Source organism: Oryctolagus cuniculus, chromosome 17 (assembly GCF_051225735.1).
Source record: "Oryctolagus cuniculus isolate XC-2025 breed Fujian yellow rabbit chromosome 17, ASM5122573v1, whole genome shotgun sequence".
Classification (NCBI taxonomy): domain Eukaryota; kingdom Metazoa; phylum Chordata; class Mammalia; order Lagomorpha; family Leporidae; genus Oryctolagus; species Oryctolagus cuniculus.
This window is the reverse complement of record NC_142883.1, coordinates 15655642-15672513: the sequence shown is the minus strand read 5'-3', so window position 1 is coordinate 15672513 and position 16872 is coordinate 15655642. Positions and strand designations below refer to the sequence as shown.

At 47.8% G+C, this 16872-nt stretch overlaps 1 long non-coding RNA gene across 6 annotated transcripts; it reads left to right on the top strand.

Annotated features, from left to right (window-relative positions):
* Positions 1 to 2378: 2378 nt before the first annotated feature.
* Positions 2379 to 16432, top strand: LOC149121103 (uncharacterized). Of its 6 annotated transcripts, none has more exons than XR_016224316.1 (4): positions 2379 to 2477; positions 3072 to 3135; positions 14110 to 14252; positions 15116 to 16432. It is a non-coding gene; the product is annotated as an uncharacterized LOC149121103 (long non-coding RNA). The 6 variants fall into 6 exon arrangements; XR_016224317.1 differs by adding an exon at positions 14637 to 14738 and having other exon boundaries at positions 2400 to 3135; positions 14110 to 14210; XR_016224315.1 differs by adding an exon at positions 14637 to 14738 and having other exon boundaries at positions 2400 to 3135.
* Positions 16433 to 16872: the final 440 nt, after the last annotated feature.

Here is a 16872-nt window from a genome sequence, read left to right as displayed (position 1 = left end):
GGATTAGCCTAGTGAGCCACGGCGCCGGCCTTTTTTAAGACTTTTAAAATAATTTATTTAAGAGGGGCTGGGGAGGAGGAGGACCAAGAGAGAGAGTCAGAGACAGACAGAGCTCCTATCTGCTGTTTCACCTCCCAAACATCTGTAAGAGCCAGGTCTGGGCCAGTCTGAGAGCAGGAGTGGGAATTCAATCCAGGTCTCCCTCATGGTGGCAGAGACCCAAGGACTTGAAGCATCACCTGTTGTCTTCCGGGAGTGCATTTGCAAGAAGCTGGAATTGGGAGTGGAGCTGGGACTTGAACCCAGGCACATAGATGTGGGATTCAGGCCTCCTAAAAAGCATTCAAATTGCTAGGCCAAATGCCCATCCCTAAAGATCAGTAACTTTTATTGACATAAATTAAGATGCTTACCAATGGGGCAGATGTTTCCTTTATCCCATATGAAAGCACCTGGTTCAAGCCCCAGCTACTCTGTTTCTGATCCAGCTACCTGCTGATGTACCTTGGGAGGCAGTAGGTGATGGCTCAAGTACTTGCAGCTCTGACACACATGTGGGAGATTCTGAAGGAGTTTCAGGCCCAGCCCCAGCAGTTGCAGGCATTTAGGGAATGAACCAGCAGATAGAAGATCTCTCTTTGCCTCTCTGCCTTTCAAAGTAAATGAATGAATGAATAAACAAATTTTAAAAGATGCTTACCAAGAGACCTGGGAAAAAATTCCAGGCTCTCAAAAATTCTCCTTACATTTTCTAGTGGCTAATTCATTATTCTGCTCCTGTCCCAAGCCGTGGCTCCCATGGGCGCCCGGCTGTTGGTGACAGAGCGCCCCTGCAAAGGTGATCCCATGGAGAAGCGAAGCCAGCATTACAGAGCACTGCTGGGAACTCACCTTGAGATGAAAGGGGCATCGATTCTCTTTATAAGGATTCTCCGATTGGAGATAAAAGTGCTTGGGAACATGTGGGCAAACCTGGTGAACTAAGAGGAAAAAAGGTGCTTTGTGAAGGGTATTCGAGTTGCCAACACCATGAGATACAACTTAAGAATGATCTGTAACCGAACACACTGAAATCTTCTCTTGACATTTTCCTGAATGTTGGAAAATAAGAATGCTTAGGTTGAGGAGTAGCAATACATTAACTGGAAGGTAGTTTATTATCATTGTAACCTTAGTATATTTGATATACTGTATTATTGCTTCTGAGGGTAAGGGTATGGGCTTGGGAGTTCAGGAAGTTCTGAGTTCAAATCCTAACTCCAACACTTAGCGCCATGTATTTCCTAAGCCTTGATTTTCTTTCTTTAATCTGTTACATAGAGATAATAGTACCTCTCTCACTAAGTGGTTGTCAGGAAAAAAATAATAGGGCCACATCACTCCCCGTCTTCGTGGAGGAACGACACAGGACCCTGCCTAGGTTTCCTATCCGAGTCACGGCACCATTATGTCGCTCCCCCTCTTTGCGGAGGAACGACACAGGACCCTGCGCTGTTCTTTCGTCTGCTCGGCCCTTCCCGGGTTTGCTGCTGGTTCTTCCCGGGTTGGCTACCGACCCTTCCACTTCCGTGGAAGGGCGGTTCCCCCTAGCCACTTTCCCCACTTCCGCGGGGGAGCGGCACACCGCCGGCCGGCTCTCTCGGGGGCTGCACAGGTGTTCCTTCAGATAGATGTTCCTGGTGCATGTTGTCTCTCTCCTCCTTTATAGTCCTCTTCCACCAATCCCAACTCTGCTACCCACACGCCGAGTATGCTACCCTCCTCCAATCAGGAGCAGGTCCTGCAGCTTGTTGGTTGAACTGGAGGCAGCTGTGTAGAAGCTGTTTCCTCCTCTCCCAGCGCCATACTGTGGGAGAGCAGATGCATAGAATAAGTCTTAATTCCAGTAACTTAGTCTAGTCCGAGTTGCTCCCAGTTGCTCCCCACAGGGCCAGTGTTATGGCACAGTGGGTACAGCGGCTACCTGAGATGGTGGCACACCATGTGAGTGCCAGTTCAAGTTCCAGCTGCTCCAGTTCCCATCCAGCTCCTTGTTAATGTGCCTGGGAAAGCAACAGAAGATGGCCCAAGAACTTGGGCCCCTTCCATCCACATGGGAGACCCAGATGGAATTCCAGGCTCCCAGCTTTGGCCTGGCCCAGCCCTGGCCATTGTGGGCATTTGGGGAGTAAATCAGCAGATGGAAAATCTCCTCTCTCTCTGTCTCTCCCTCTCTCCCTGTAACTCTTTCAGGTAAATAAAATAAATCTTTAAAAAAGGAATAAATAATGTATATAAACAGCTTGTCACAATTTCTGTTATAGACGAAGAGCCAGGTAAATGGTGGTTACTCTTATTAGCTTGTATAATTGAACTTCAACAATTATAATTAACTACACTTGCAAAATTTAAGTAGAAGATTGCTTTACTTACTTATCTGCAAAACCAGAAACACCTTCTCAAGGGAAAGGAGGCAGAGTTTTAGAACTCTTCTCAGTGTAAGTTTGCATATCTTTGGAGTATTTTAGAAGGTGCTAAGCAGTACTTTTTGTTTTTTAAGCACTTTATAGTATCTTTCTGACTCCTAAGCTTTGGGTAGCTTATTTGCCATTCACATAAGAAGCTGTGCCTTCTCCAAGTCAACCTTTGTGGGAAATAGTGGGACTATCCAGCATTTATCAGAGTCTAGTGAAGCAGTAAGAAATCCAACCTAGGTTCCAGGGATACATGTAGAGTGTAACCACACAGATAGGGGGTTTCAATGTGAGGCACAAAGCCACTAACAGTTTACTTGCCCAGTGGTCCAGAAGTGCCCTGAATGGGCCTCCTGACTGCGGCTGCAGTGCACCCACAGTGGTAAGCCCAGCTCGAGCTGCCTGTGGCTCTGGGTTGTACCCAGTGAGACTGCCCACCGTAGCTTCGTCTCATGTATGGCAAGGAAAGCAGTGTTAACCTCAGTGAGCGTGGGATTCATCTGCAACGTTCAAGCGGAGAGCTGGAGGAAGAATAAGCGACAAGATTCGAAATCTCCCAGTAAAGCGTTGTCTGGTGGTAATATGGGAATGGCGCTCTCGCGTCCTATTTCCCATCAGGGAGGTGCTTTACAAGACTGGGTCCGATCAAGACAGAGGAAAACTGTGCCAGAATACGAAAGGGGTAAGTCTTGCGTTGTGGTCTCTTTGCTCACTGCAAAAATGTTCTGAGTATTAAGAGCTATGAGGGGGTGGGGGTGGAAAATTCTGTATTTATGAATAGTGTAAATCAAATGTTACTAATTGAATTCAAAAACAAGGGGGTGATTAGGAAGTTATGGAGTAAAATGCCTCGTCAGTGTGAAGCCTTGCCAGCTGCTGCAGTTGGTGCCACAACACATCCCTGGGTAGAATTATGGTGAGGCGGTGCCAGGAGTGTCCCTGTGAAGCAGACTTGCTAGGATGCTGACAGCCACGCAAGCTTGGTGGGCCTGTGACTGACTGTGTCGCAGGTGATACGGTCACGGGCATTCATTCCCAAAGCTACCACAGTGCTTCTCAGTCTGTAGTACTAGAACAATCCCTTTTAATCCCTATATTTATTCAAATTGTTCATAGTATAATGTTATCTTAAAATGCCCCCAAATAAAACCAAGGACAAAACCCTAATATTTATAAGTCTTATAAACGAAAGGCCTTTTTTAGATTAAATTTAAACAAAACTATGGAGCCAATGTATTTAAATTGACAATACTAATTTAATGAGATGGATGATGTTATTTTGCTGAACTAAATAACTGATTACAACATAAACATGGTTCTGATTGCCACAGGGCAGGCTCTTTTGATTTTGCTGCATTTACAAAATTACCTCTCTCAACTTTTCTTTATTTGAACTATTAAGTTACCTTGATTAATGCAGCGGTAATGCATCATTCATGTACTATGTCCTATTCTACTCTTTTCTCATTGGCTATTGGGAAATCCTTTGCCAAGCCAACATGATCACAAACACGAGCAAACCATGAGGCAGCACTCGGTTCCAAGGCAGTCACCCTGTTCTTAACAAAAATGTTCTGTGGTAGCCCTTAGCCACGTGTGGCTACTGAGTACTCAGAGTGGAATAGTACAATCCAGGAACAGCATTCTTGGTTAATCTCCACTGAAGTAGCCACACTGTGGCTGGTGGTGTTGGTGTTGGATAGTGTAGAATCCTAGTTCATACGTTTATTATGTTTTCTAGAGATTCCACTGGGAAGAGACCACGTGCTTACCTGGCTGTGGGAGTAGGGCACTGCATGAATAACTAACCTCTTAGCCTCCCTGCCTTAGCTGCCCATTGGCACCAAAGAGCTGTGACACACTGACTCCCACTCGGCGTGGCGCCTGCACGGGAGCAACACTCGGCCCCTCATGTTGGGAGCTGGTGGTGTGCTGGGAGCAGGGGTCATCCCCTTTCGCTGGTCCCGGCCCTGTCCCCTCAAGCCCCCTGGGAGTGCTTATTCTTTGAAAAATACAACGGACATTTTCTCTATCTTATGTGAAGTGTCAACGAAGGCATCTTTAGGCAATGGTGCTATTTTGAAGATCTATAACAGGTGAAGTAAATGTGTTTACCATGCCAACGTAGCTTCCATTTGTCACCTGCCACCCGCCTTTTGCCTTCCGATTAGATAATGCATCAAACAGCCAAGGTGTTTGGGACCTCATTTAAATTTTCCCAGGTTACAGTGGGATGTTATGCAATAGGTTATGTCCTGCTCTCACCTCTGCTGCTGCTCTTCCATTCGCCACACCGATCCCAGCCCCACAGGGTGCGTGGCAAAGACTCTGCATCATTTCCGGAATCTGCTCCAGCCTCCCTTCACTTTCCTGACCTCCCCAGGTGAACTTTATCTCCTCCGTCCCTGCCTTCGCCCTTTCCTTACCCAGGTTCCATCACAGCAACCACCATCTCACTTATTCTTTTGTGATTGGATTTGTACCTCCTAAAAGATATGTTGAATTCCTGACTCCTCTACCTCAGCATGTGACCGTATTTGGAATCGGGATCTGTGCAGATGTAATTAGTTAAGATGAGGTCATACTGAATTGGGGCAGGCCCTTAATCCAGTATGACTAGGATCCTTATAAGAAACGAAGACACACAGCACACAAGGGAAAAGGCCATGTGACAGTGGGGCAGAGACAGAGAAGCTGCAGCTATAGCCAAGGAATGCCAAGGATCAGAGGCAGATCAGCAGAGGCTAGCAAGAGGCAGGGAAGGATTCTCAGCTGCGGGTTTCTCTGGGAGCACAGCCCTGCCAATACCTTGATTTCACGTTCTGGCCTCCAGAACTTCAATGCAATAAATGCCTTGTTTAAAAAAAAAAAAAAGTTCATGTATTTATTTAAGAGGCAGAGACAGAGAAAACTCCCACCCCTGGGTTCACTTCCTAAATGCCTCCAACAGCCAGGCAGCTGAAGTCAGAAGCCAGGAACTCAGCCCAGGTCTCCCACATGGGTGGGAGGGACCCAAGTACTTGAGCCATCACCTGCTGCTTCCTAGGGCGCGTTAGCAGGAAGCTGGAATGTGAAATGGAGCTGGGACTAAGACCCAGGTAAGACACAGGCATCCTAACTGGCCCCTTCACCGTGCCCAGATGCTCACCCCGCATTTCTGTGTTTTAAAGCCACTCAGCCTGTGGAACTCTGGTGCAGTCACCCTCGTAAACTAACCTTTCCAAACCATCAGCACCCTGAGGACAGAGACCTTGCTGGTTTATTTTTGTATTCTTGGTAGTTGCTACGGTGTCTACACCAAAGAGGGGTCAGCAAACCTTGTTGTGTTAATAAATACAGGAATGCAGTACCTATTCCTTGGCCTTAGTCGGGTCTCAAATTGGAAATGCCGAAAAATCACTTTAAAAATATTCAGTGCTGCTGCATATGGCCACACATGCTCTGCGTGATTCCAGAGCTGTGTGATGTGGTGACCTTCAGTTATTTGTCACCGTGTAACTTAATCTGCATAAAGAAAGTCAATAGAAAAGTGGCTCTCCTTGGCATGTGTTAGAAAAACCGCTGCCATTGTGAGTTTGCTCTTACCCTGCCAAATCACAGGAGCTGTAAACAATCACCCCCTGGATCAGAGACTGGTAATCCACAGTCCCCTGGCCAAGTCCAGCCTGCTGCCTATTTTTGTAAATAAAGTTTTATTGGAATACAGCCATGTTGATTCATTTACATATTGTCCATGGTTGCTTTAGTGCTACAATGAGAGGGTTGAGTGTGGTGATCAATAGACAAAGTTTGCCAAACCCTGCTCTAGATAATAGAAATCGGGAGACATTGTCAGAATGTTTTATATTAAGTGGAAAAAATTCCATCTTGAAACTGAAACCACTCATTTTATCACATTTCTGGAGATTCCGCACTACTACTGCAATTACAGGCATACCAGAAAGAAAATTATGTGTAGAAAATAATTTAACTCTTCCTCAAAATGGTAGCCAGAAGTTAAAAAAGAAAATGTGTGAGCTTCTGTATACATCTGAATAAAGGAGTAAATTACAGGCAAATACAGTACATGCCTTCCAATTAGTGCTCTGGACAGGGAAGTTTTGAACTGTGTCCAGCTACCCAAATTGGAGAGAAGTGAAAACTGAAGATCTGGACAGACTTCTATCATGAAGTCCAGGACGAGCAATGCTATTCAAGAAAAGTGCTGCCTGCAGTTTTATTCCTTCTGGAATGTAACGTGGAACGCCTTAGAACTTGTGAGAGGCTCCGTATGCATCGAGTACACGCCTGCCATGTGGTCCCATCACCCAGGCCTCAACTGTCTCAGCCAAGACTAGACGCCTCATCCGAACGTCAAAGGCCTATGGACTGGCCTGGTACAAGGGCTCTGTCCAGTAGTGGGGGATTCTGGACACATTAAGTACATGTTTTCTCTTGGGGAGTTAAATTCAAGACATGGAGGTGGTCAGGATGTTCGTGTATCGAGATTAGCAAATGCAGACAGAGAGAGTTGTTGTCACCACAATGACAAGGCAGTTGTTAGCCAAGACATAAGTATGAAAACCAGTGTCCAGAGTGATGTTCCCATTTCCAGAGATAGATTTGACTGTACTGCTGGAGCTGTGTCATTAACCATGACCAAGTTCCTTCTGTTTTTGTGTTATTGCTCAAGGATGGGCTCAGCTCGCAGTCAGCCCTGTTGTCTTATTTCATTGCTTTAACCAAGCTTTTCCCATCCTCTGTTTCCCTTTACCTGTTTAAACACTCCTTCATCTACAGTTGCTTTGCAAATTCTAATCCTCCACCAATCCAGCCACCTACTTCTCTGCTCCAACATGTGGGCAGTTTAGAGTTGCAGGAAAATACATTACCCAGCCATTATGTCAGTGGCACTAGAAAAACATAGTTTCTGACATCAGCTGGCCCTGATGCCTACTGTAAGTTCTTTATGACTCACCCTCCTCTTCCCCACAGCTGATGTTGTAAAGCTTGGGGACCCTCCAGGCTTCCATCTCCATGGCCCACCTTGCATCCTACATCAGAGGAAATCGAGGTATCAGGTCCCAACTCCCAGACTCCCTCCGACAATGTACGTAAACCTGTACCTTTCTTTCCTGCTTCCCTCTTCCTAAAGAAGAAGTAAAGCAAATCCCTTCCATTCAAAGCAAATCCCTCAACCTGCACTCCAAATTCCAAGATCTATTCTTGATTCCCACCTAGTCTCTCTGCAATTATTCCCTCTTTTCCCCATAGCTGCCATTCCTCCCTTGTCTACAAGTTCTTTTCCTGAGCACTGGGTATGTTCATGTCTGCTGCCTTTCTTGACCCTTCTTAACCTATTGGCTTACATCTTGTTGAACTCATTAGATGGTTACTCACTTTCCAAAGATTAGAAAATTCTGGTCAAAATGGAGAACTGAAGTGATATCAAGGGATCCTGTTCCCAAGATAAGTACATTCCCAAGATAAGTACATTGAAATGCTGCATAAAATATATCAGGTTTTTTTTTTTTTTGTCTTAAATAAATGAATGAGCTCAAACTGAGTAGGAGGTGTCTCCGGGTTGTGGAGATGAGGGAAGCTATGAAGTCAGAATGATGAGAGGGAACAAAAGGCGAATCTGGACGAGGCTGTGATGGGAGGGAGCTAGGGCTCCAGCAGAAGCATGAGGCGCAGAGGGCAGAATGCATGGCCTGTGCCGGGGAGAATTCTACGTCCAGCCCCAAGTCACAGTGGTCTGCACCAGTTCTGAAATGGGAGCTACAAAAAGTCCTCCTGCAGCCTTTGGAAGTATTAGCAATGTGGCACTGTGTGAAAACAGGACACCCTACCCATGAGTGGAGCACTGGGCCTGAACTCGGACAGCCCATGGGGTTCCGTGAACCTGAGGGGTCAACTTGAGAATTTGTGCAGATCCAGTGATTCCTGCAGGACTTTCTCAGGGGCAAATGCAAAATGGTCCTATAGGGGCATTTCTATAACTGGATACATGGCAGTATCTTCAATTAGATGAGCTCATAATGAAAATTTGTAAATTAGTCAAGAAAACATCAAATCACCTCAAGAGTCATCAGATGCAGTTCAGTAAGAGGATTTGTCTTCCTAGAACCAGAAATGTGGGGAGCAACTGGGACTAGACTGTTACTGGAATTAAGACTTATTCTATGCATCTGCTCTCACACAATATGGCACTGGGAGAGAAGGAAACAGCTTCTACGCAGCTGCCTCTTGCCAACTTGAGTGATGACCTCCAGGAGCTGATCCTGCTCCTGATTGGAGGAGTGCAGCGTACTCGGTGTGTGGGTAGCAGAGTTGGGATTGGTGGAAGAGGACTATAAAGGAGGAGAGAGACAACATGCACCAGGAACATCTATGAGGAACACCTGAGCAGCCCCCGAGAGAGCCAGCCGGCGGTGTGCCACTCCCCTGCGGAAGTGGGGAAAGTGGCAGGGGGAACCGCCCTTCCACGGAGGTGGAAGGGACGGTAGCCAACCCGGGAAGAACCAGCAGCAAACCCGGGGAGGGCCGAGCAGACAAAAGAACAGTGCAGGGTCCTGTGTCGTTCCTCCACGAAGACGGGGAGCGACATAATGGTGCCGTGACTCGGATAAGAAGCCTAGGCAGGGTTTAGTGTCGTTCCTCCATGAAGAGGGGGAGCGACATAATGGTGCCGTGACTCGGATAGGAAACTTAGGAGGGAAGAAGCGGGAAGAAGTGGGAAAATACCGGAGAGAGAGACTAGCAAAGAGCCTAGGGAAAAGCCGGACAGAAAAGGTGCCGGAAGAAGCTATCGAAAGCCTAGGCATAGACTCGGATATGGACTGTGGGAAAGAAGTTAGGATTGGACGTTAGGGTTGAAAGCGAAAGTGAAACCTAGAAGAAACTTAGACTTGGATACGGACTGTGGGGAGAAGCCAGGAGAAATGAGAGGGGAATGTTGTTGGAAGAAAAGTTAGGGAAACATACCGGGTAGAGAAAAATATGTTAGGGAGAATGAAGCCGCGGGGGCAGGCTGAGGCGGAGACGTAAGCCAGGTCGGAATTCTTCAAGTCAGCCCGGGGAGCAAAAGGCGAAAAGCTAAAACCAGAGGTGGAGACGCGTGAGCTAGGTTGGAATCCGTCAGATTAGCCCGGGGAGCAAAAGACGGGAAGCCAAACCGAAAGGCGCAGAGGTGAGCTAGGTTGAATTCGCCAGGTTAGCCCGGGGAACTTAGACTGAATACCGGTGGCGGAAATGTAAGCTAGGCTGTGTGATTCGCGGAAGCCGCCGCGTGCAGAGAGAGCGCGCGGGGCAGGAACGGGGAGAGCGCACGGGGCGCGAGTAGGAAATGCGGGGCTAGCGTGAAGGCCGTGGTGCGGGCGCGAAGGGGCGCGGAGACTGCGGAGCTTGCGCGAAGCCGGGAAGCCGCGCAGATGCGAGAAGCGCGGGCTGAAGCGGCGCAGAGCAGGGAAGCCGCCGTGGGGCGAGGCGCCGAGAAGCAGCCTCAGGGCGGGCGCCGGGAAGCCGCGGGGATAAGAGAAACAGAAGTTTAGAAGTAAAATGAGAGAAATAGGAATGCTGGCAGATAGAAGTAAAATAGGAGAAATAGGAATGCCCGGAGATAGAGAAACAGAAAAATAAGGCCTCCCCACAACACGGCAATGAGAGAGCTTGGATTCGGTCTGCCTGATTAGTAAGACGATAAGCACCTGCTGGCGGCTAGCAGCTTACCCATTGCAGGTCACCGAAGACAGGCACGTTATCAACACCAATAAGTCTCCCCACAATACAGCAATGAGAAGGCCTGGATTCGGTTTGCCTGATTGGTAGGGCTTGTAAGCACCTGTGGGCAACTCCAGCAAGCAGAGCAGAGTGTGTGCCACGGGGCACCGAAGACAGGCGCATATCAATGCCAAAAATAAAAAGAAAGGGGGAACTGTGGGGAGCAACTGGGACTAGACTGTTACTGGAATTAAGACTTATTCTATGCATCTGCTCTCACACAATATGGCACTGGGAGAGAAGGAAACAGCTTCTACGCAGCTGCCTCTTGCCAACTTGAGTGATGACCTCCAGGAGCTGATCCTGCTCCTGATTGGAGGAGTGCAGCGTACTCGGTGTGTGGGTAGCAGAGTTGGGATTGGTGGAAGAGGACTATAAAGGAGGAGAGAGACAACATGCACCAGGAACATCTATGAGGAACACCTGAGCAGCCCCCGAGAGAGCCAGCCGGCGGTGTGCCACTCCCCTGCGGAAGTGGGGAAAGTGGCAGGGGGAACCGCCCTTCCACGGAGGTGGAAGGGACGGTAGCCAACCCGGGAAGAACCAGCAGCAAACCCGGGAAGGGCCGAGCAGACGAAAGAACAGCGCAGGGTCCTGTGTCGTTCCTCCGTGAAGAGGGGGAGCGACACAGAAACAGTAGTACAACCTGAACTAGCTCAAAATGGAAAGGAAGGGGACCAGCGCTGTAGCCTAGCGGGTAAGGCCTCAGCCTGCAGTGGCCTTGCAAATGGGTGCCAGTGCGAGTCCCAGCTGCTCCTCTTCCGATCCTGCTCTCTGCTGTGGCCTGGGAAAGCAGTAGAAGAGGGCCCAGTCCTTGGCCTCCTTCACTTATGTGACAGAACTGGAAGAAGATCCTAGTTCCTGGTTTTGGATCGGCGAAGCTCTAGCCGTTGTGGCCATCTGGGGAGTGAACCAGTGGATGGAAGACCTCTTTCTCTCTCTGTTTCTCTCTCAGCCTCTGCCTTTCAAATAAATAAATATATTTTTTTAAAATGTAGAGGAAGAAATATGAACGGTCCTCAAAAGTTCATGGAAAACTTGTATTATGAAAAAACATGTATGGATTACAAAAAATGCACCCAAATTAAATTTTAATCCTATTCCCATGAACTTTTTTGTGCTTTTTAAAAGATTTGCTTGTTTATTCAGGGGTGGGGGTTGATTTTTTCCAGCCACTGGTTCACTCCACAGACGGCTACAATAGCCAGGGCTGGGGCAAGCTGAAGTCAGGAGCCAGGAGCTCCATCCTGGTCTCCCGCATTGGTGACATGAGGCCAGGTACTCAGGCCATCTCCTGCTGCATTCCCAGGTGCATTAGCAGGGAGCTGGATGGGAAGCAGAGCAGCCAGCACTCAAACGGGCACTCTAATACAAGCGGCCAGCATCACAGGCAGCAGCTTAGCCTGCTGTGCCACTATCCAGCCCCCATGAACTTTTTGAAGTACTCTCCTAGAGTCCATTAAGCAGTAACAGTACAGTATAAAGAAGAGCAGGTGGATTTGATTAAAAAAAAAAAAGCTCTAGAAGTGAAAATGTAGTTTTTGAAAATTAAAACTCAAGTGGTTGGGTTAAACAGTAGTCTAGACATAGTGAAAGCAAATTCATGAATTATCTAAGAAATGCACCCAGAAAGAGATAAAGGAATAATGTGAAAGAGGTGTTGAGAGGCCTGGAGGGTAGAATGAGAGCCTACGGTCCATGTTACAGAGTTTCAGAAGGAAAGTAGGCAGCCATCATGTTTGGCTTCCAAATCTTGTCTGCTCTTCTCCTGGCTCATGGGATAATTGTGCTGCCCTGTGACTTGCATGTTAGGTGTGGTCGCATTACTTAGCTTAGCTAATGCAGTGCGAGTGGAAGTGACACACACCTGTTTAGAGAAGGTGATGTAAGATGCACAATTCATCACACTGTTGTCACTTCTCCCAAGGCAACCAGCGCTTTTCTATCCACTGGGTCCCAGAGCAAGAGCAACAATGAGCAGAGATCACCAGTCAGCCCTCGACGGACATGCAGCAAAGCAAGGAATAAACCTTGCTGTTTTAAGCTACAGGGAGAATGGGATTGTTTGCTAGCACAATGTAGGCATCCTGACTAATTTAGAGAAAATGGAGATTAGAGATGAGATAGCATTCAAACAGCTAATGAATAAGAATTCTCCAGGAGTCAGTGTTGTGGCAGTACAGGTAAAGCCTGTGATGTTGGCATCCCCTATGGGCGCCGGTTCAAGTCCCAGCTGCTCCACTTCCAATCCAGCTCTCTTCGAATGTGCCTAGGAAAGCAGCAGAGGATGGCCCAGGTGCTTAGGCCCCTGTACCCATCCAGAAGAAGCTCCCGGCTCCTGGCTTTGGATCAGCCCAACTCTGGCCATTGCAGGCATTGGGGAATGAAGAAGTGGATGGAAGATCTCTCTCTCTCTGTCTCTTTCACTCTGTCTCTCCCCGCCCCCTCTGTAGCTCTGCCTTTCAAGTGAATAAACAAATCTTTTAAAAAAGAAAATTTTCCAGAATCAAAAAGATGAGTCTTTGAATTAAATGAGAATATTGAGTCCCAAGTAAGACAAATAAAAACAATTACACGATCACATGCATAACAATGAAACTGCTGAATACAAAAGCATACTTCATTTGCTCCTGGTAGCAATTCTAATACATAATATTAGCAGATCCATTTTATAGGTGAAGAAGCCAAATCTCAGTCTATAACTGTAGGGCAAGTGGAGTGCAAGAGTAGAATCCAAACCCAAATGTATGTTCCAAAACCCATCCTCTACCAAAACTTGTTAGAAATATCATTTTCTCCATACAACATCCCTGCAAAATAACTATTTCCCCATTGTATGGGGAAGAAAACTGAGGCTCATGAATATCAGATGACTTGTCCAAGTGCATAAAACTGAAAAGTGGCAGGGATTAGGACTGACCTCGAGCCTTGTCCTAAAATCCTAGCGACAGTCTCCTACATCCTATTAGTGACTCCCATAGCGTCTCCGGAATTTGGCTTCCTTGTTTCTGTTAAGTTTCTCCACATTTACTTTCCAACCACAGTGGCCTCCTCCTGAACACACCAAGCAGGCTGCGATCTCAAGGGCTTGGCGTTCCCATTGCTTCTGCTGAGCGGCACCTTTCCACGGACAGTACAAGGCCTTTAATTCATCCCAGTCCAGTGCAAGTTCTGTCCTGCCAGATCTTCCCTCCCCAGCCACCGTCCTCCATGGGCTATCCCTTCCCTGGTCCTATTTGCTTTGTAGTATTTATAGTTATCTTGCATTAAAAATCATCATGTCCATGTGTTCACCATCTCTCCCTCTCCAGGGAAGTCTCCTTAAGAGTGGATTCCTTTTTTTTAATTATTTATTTTTTATTTTTTTTTGACAGGTAGAGTTATAGACAGAGAGAGAGAGAAAGGTCTTCTTTCCGTTGGTTCACTCCCCAAATGGCCACTACGGCTGGCGCTGCGCTGATCTGAAGCCAGGAGCCAGGTGCTTCTTCCTGGTCATTCATGCAGGTGCAGGAGCCCAAACACTTGGGCCATCCTCAGTTGTGGTGGATTCGTTTCTGAGAGGAGGAGTGTGGTGGGGGCAAGAGGCACGGAGTCACCACACAGACCTCGGGAGTCGGGTGAAAGCAGGCCTGAGGCAAGCAGCCTGCAGACTCGTTTATTTCAGTTGGTACAGCAGCTTATATAGCCTAGGCAGCCAATCCAGTCAAGGGGTGGTTTATGTCCTAACCAATCAAGCCTGTTGCCAGGCAGTTTCCAAAGCCATCCAATCACAGCCTGTTGTCAATCAGGCTCTGTTGTCATGTCGTTCCCGAAGCCATCCAATCACGATCTGTTGCCAGGGAGTTTCTGTTGTCAGTGGCTATCTTGGCATGACCTTCTCACCTTCTCATTCCAGCACAATCCTCTACTGCCCTCCCGGGCCACTGCAGAGAGCTGGACTGGAAGAGGAGCAACCAGGACTAGAACCAGTGCCCATAGGGGATGCCGGTGCTGCAGGTGGAGGATTAACCAAGTTGAGCCATGGCGCCGGCCCCAAGGGTGGATTCTTTATTTTGTTCTATTCCCTCCATTGCTCCTAAGTATTTGTTGAGAGTGAATGAATGAACCAACGAATGCATGAACAGATGAAACATAGAGTGCCTACACTTAACTGTACTGAACCTCACAAGCATAACATGAAGCAAGTGCCCCAAATACACACAGGGTATAGGGAGAGGAGCAGCAGAGACCACTTCCTCACGATGCAGGGCTGGTTGTGTGAGGGCCAAACGCAAGGCTTTAGCTACAACCCTGCCTTTTAATTCAAAAAACATCAAAGGTGTTTTTTTATTTTTATTTTTAAACTTTAAATGGAAACACACAGCGTCCTTGGCAAGATTTGCCCACCTACCTTTGACCTCATGGATTCATCCCTTATTTAAGGATTCACACCTTGGACCAGAAGTACTTCTTCCTGTGCTCTGATCTACAACTCTCTGCCATGTGTGTTCCTATCTTTCCTCCTTTTCTTCTCTTCCCTGTGAGGTAGGTATTAATATCCACCTCCTAGCACACTTCCTCATTTCACAGATGGGAAAACTTCAGCTCAGAGAGACTGACGCTCACCCAAGGGCACACAGCTGCTAAGTGCCTGGGCTTAGATTTCAACTCAGCCAGGGCAAGAGGGTATATTGGGTTGAATTATGTCTCCCCCAAAAGTCCTAACCCTCCTGTACCTCAGAATGGGACCCTATTTGGAAATAAGGTTCCAGATATAATTACCTAAGCTGAGGTCATACTGGAGTAGAGTGGGTTTGGGTCCCTAATCCAACGAGACTAGTGCCTTTGTTACCTAGGGCAAAGCCTGAATGGCCTAGGTGAATTTCCACTCCCACCCTAACATTGCTTTTCTTTGAGAACAGGATGCATCGCAGTCAACAGCTCTGCCTCAGGCTCAACAGCCAGGGCCAGCTAGAGGCACAGGAGCAACCTTCAGAAGACCTCAAACTTCATTACAGTCTAATTTCCATGCTAAATAACTCTTCCACCAATGCCTTGACAGCTGACAATCACCATGACAACCACTGGAAGAGACCATAAGGAACAAAAAGAAGGTGGCTCCACATCCATAACTATCCCTCCCGCTTAGTAGCATGTTCCTCACCCTCATTCCTGCTGCCCTTTATCTGCGACTCCTGAGAGCCCAGCATGTTGAGAAGGTATTGGTGGGCCAGGTTCCTGCTTCGCCCTTCTTTGACCACTAAATAAAGCTCATGCTGCTGATGTCAGCTTCGGTTTTGTTATTGGCTTTGGGACACTAAACAAAGGACCTGATGGGGGGCCCTCGCCATGTAACGAGAATCCCCAGGAGGCTGTAGCACTGTGGTAGGAGGAACGCCACATGAAGGGCAGCGACCCAAGAAGAGCACCGTGATCATGGAGGACTAGAGTGACGCATCGAGAAGCCACGCGACACCACAGGTGGCGAGCAAACCACCAGGAGCTAGGAACAGGCAAGGAGGGTAATGCTCTGGGACATCCAGCCTCCAGAATTGTGGGAGAACAAATCACTGCTGTTCTAAGCCATGACGCTTGTGGTGCTTTGTTAAGTGAAGTACATACTATATAACAGCATACTATATAACATCATTTTCTACATTACAGAAAACTTAAAGGCAGATGGTACAACCATCTTTCGTCTATGCCACACTACCTTAGGTATTTACAACATGGTTGGCAGATCTGGTGTGAGAAGAGAAAGACTGTGTATGTAAAGGGTCTGAAGAAGTCTCTCCCTCCGAAACCCCCAAAACAGGACCAGAAAGTATTCAAACCATTGAATTCACATCATGACACCCGTGGATGCGAAGCCGCGAGTCCGCCAGTCGGCTGAGTGCGAGTTACTTTGCCAGGAAGAACAGACCAGGGAAAGTCAGGCGTTCCCCCAACCCAGGGGGGCCTTCCCAACATGTGTTTGCTATTGGCTGTCTTCCAACCCCCAAAGTCAGGGTGCAACCTCGGGACCTCCCTAATTTCATCCAGGATGCTCCCTTCTGCTCTCCCCACTCCCATCCCTGCAATCACTATTTTTCTCTTCTTCAGCTTCCCCTCCGTTTTGCTTTAAATCTGGCAGAGGCATCCAAAAGCATTTCTTTAACCCCATTGGAAGAGATCCGAGGACCAAAATATCTAATTCCTGCTCTACCACTTCAGTCCTCACGTATTGCCTTTGAATAATGTGATAACGCTCCCCAGTACTGCTGTCAAGGCAGGGAGTCAGGGCGGGGGAGGCAGAGAGAGGATTTGTGTAGCAAGGAGAGAAATCGAGAGGGTTCCGAGGAGAGGAGAGCAGACACGGAGGTGGGCATTGGAGGGTCACCTGCCTGTCCTCCTGGGGTGGGTGTTCTGCGGCCTTTTGACCCTTGGGAGAGAAGCGTTTTCCAATGTTTCCTTGCCTTCTGCTCTAAATCTCTGCTATTCTGATTTTTAGAAGTGAAAAATATTTTGATATAAGCCATATGGCCTCTCCCCCCCCCCCCCCCACACTGGAGCTGCAGAAAACTCACAGGGGCAGGTGTGGAAAGCAGTGGCAGCGGGGGGGTGGGGTTCATGGGGCTTGTGTGTCTATAGCTTGTGAGGTTCCGTAGCTATGGCAACTGTGTGCAATGCCACTTGTGTA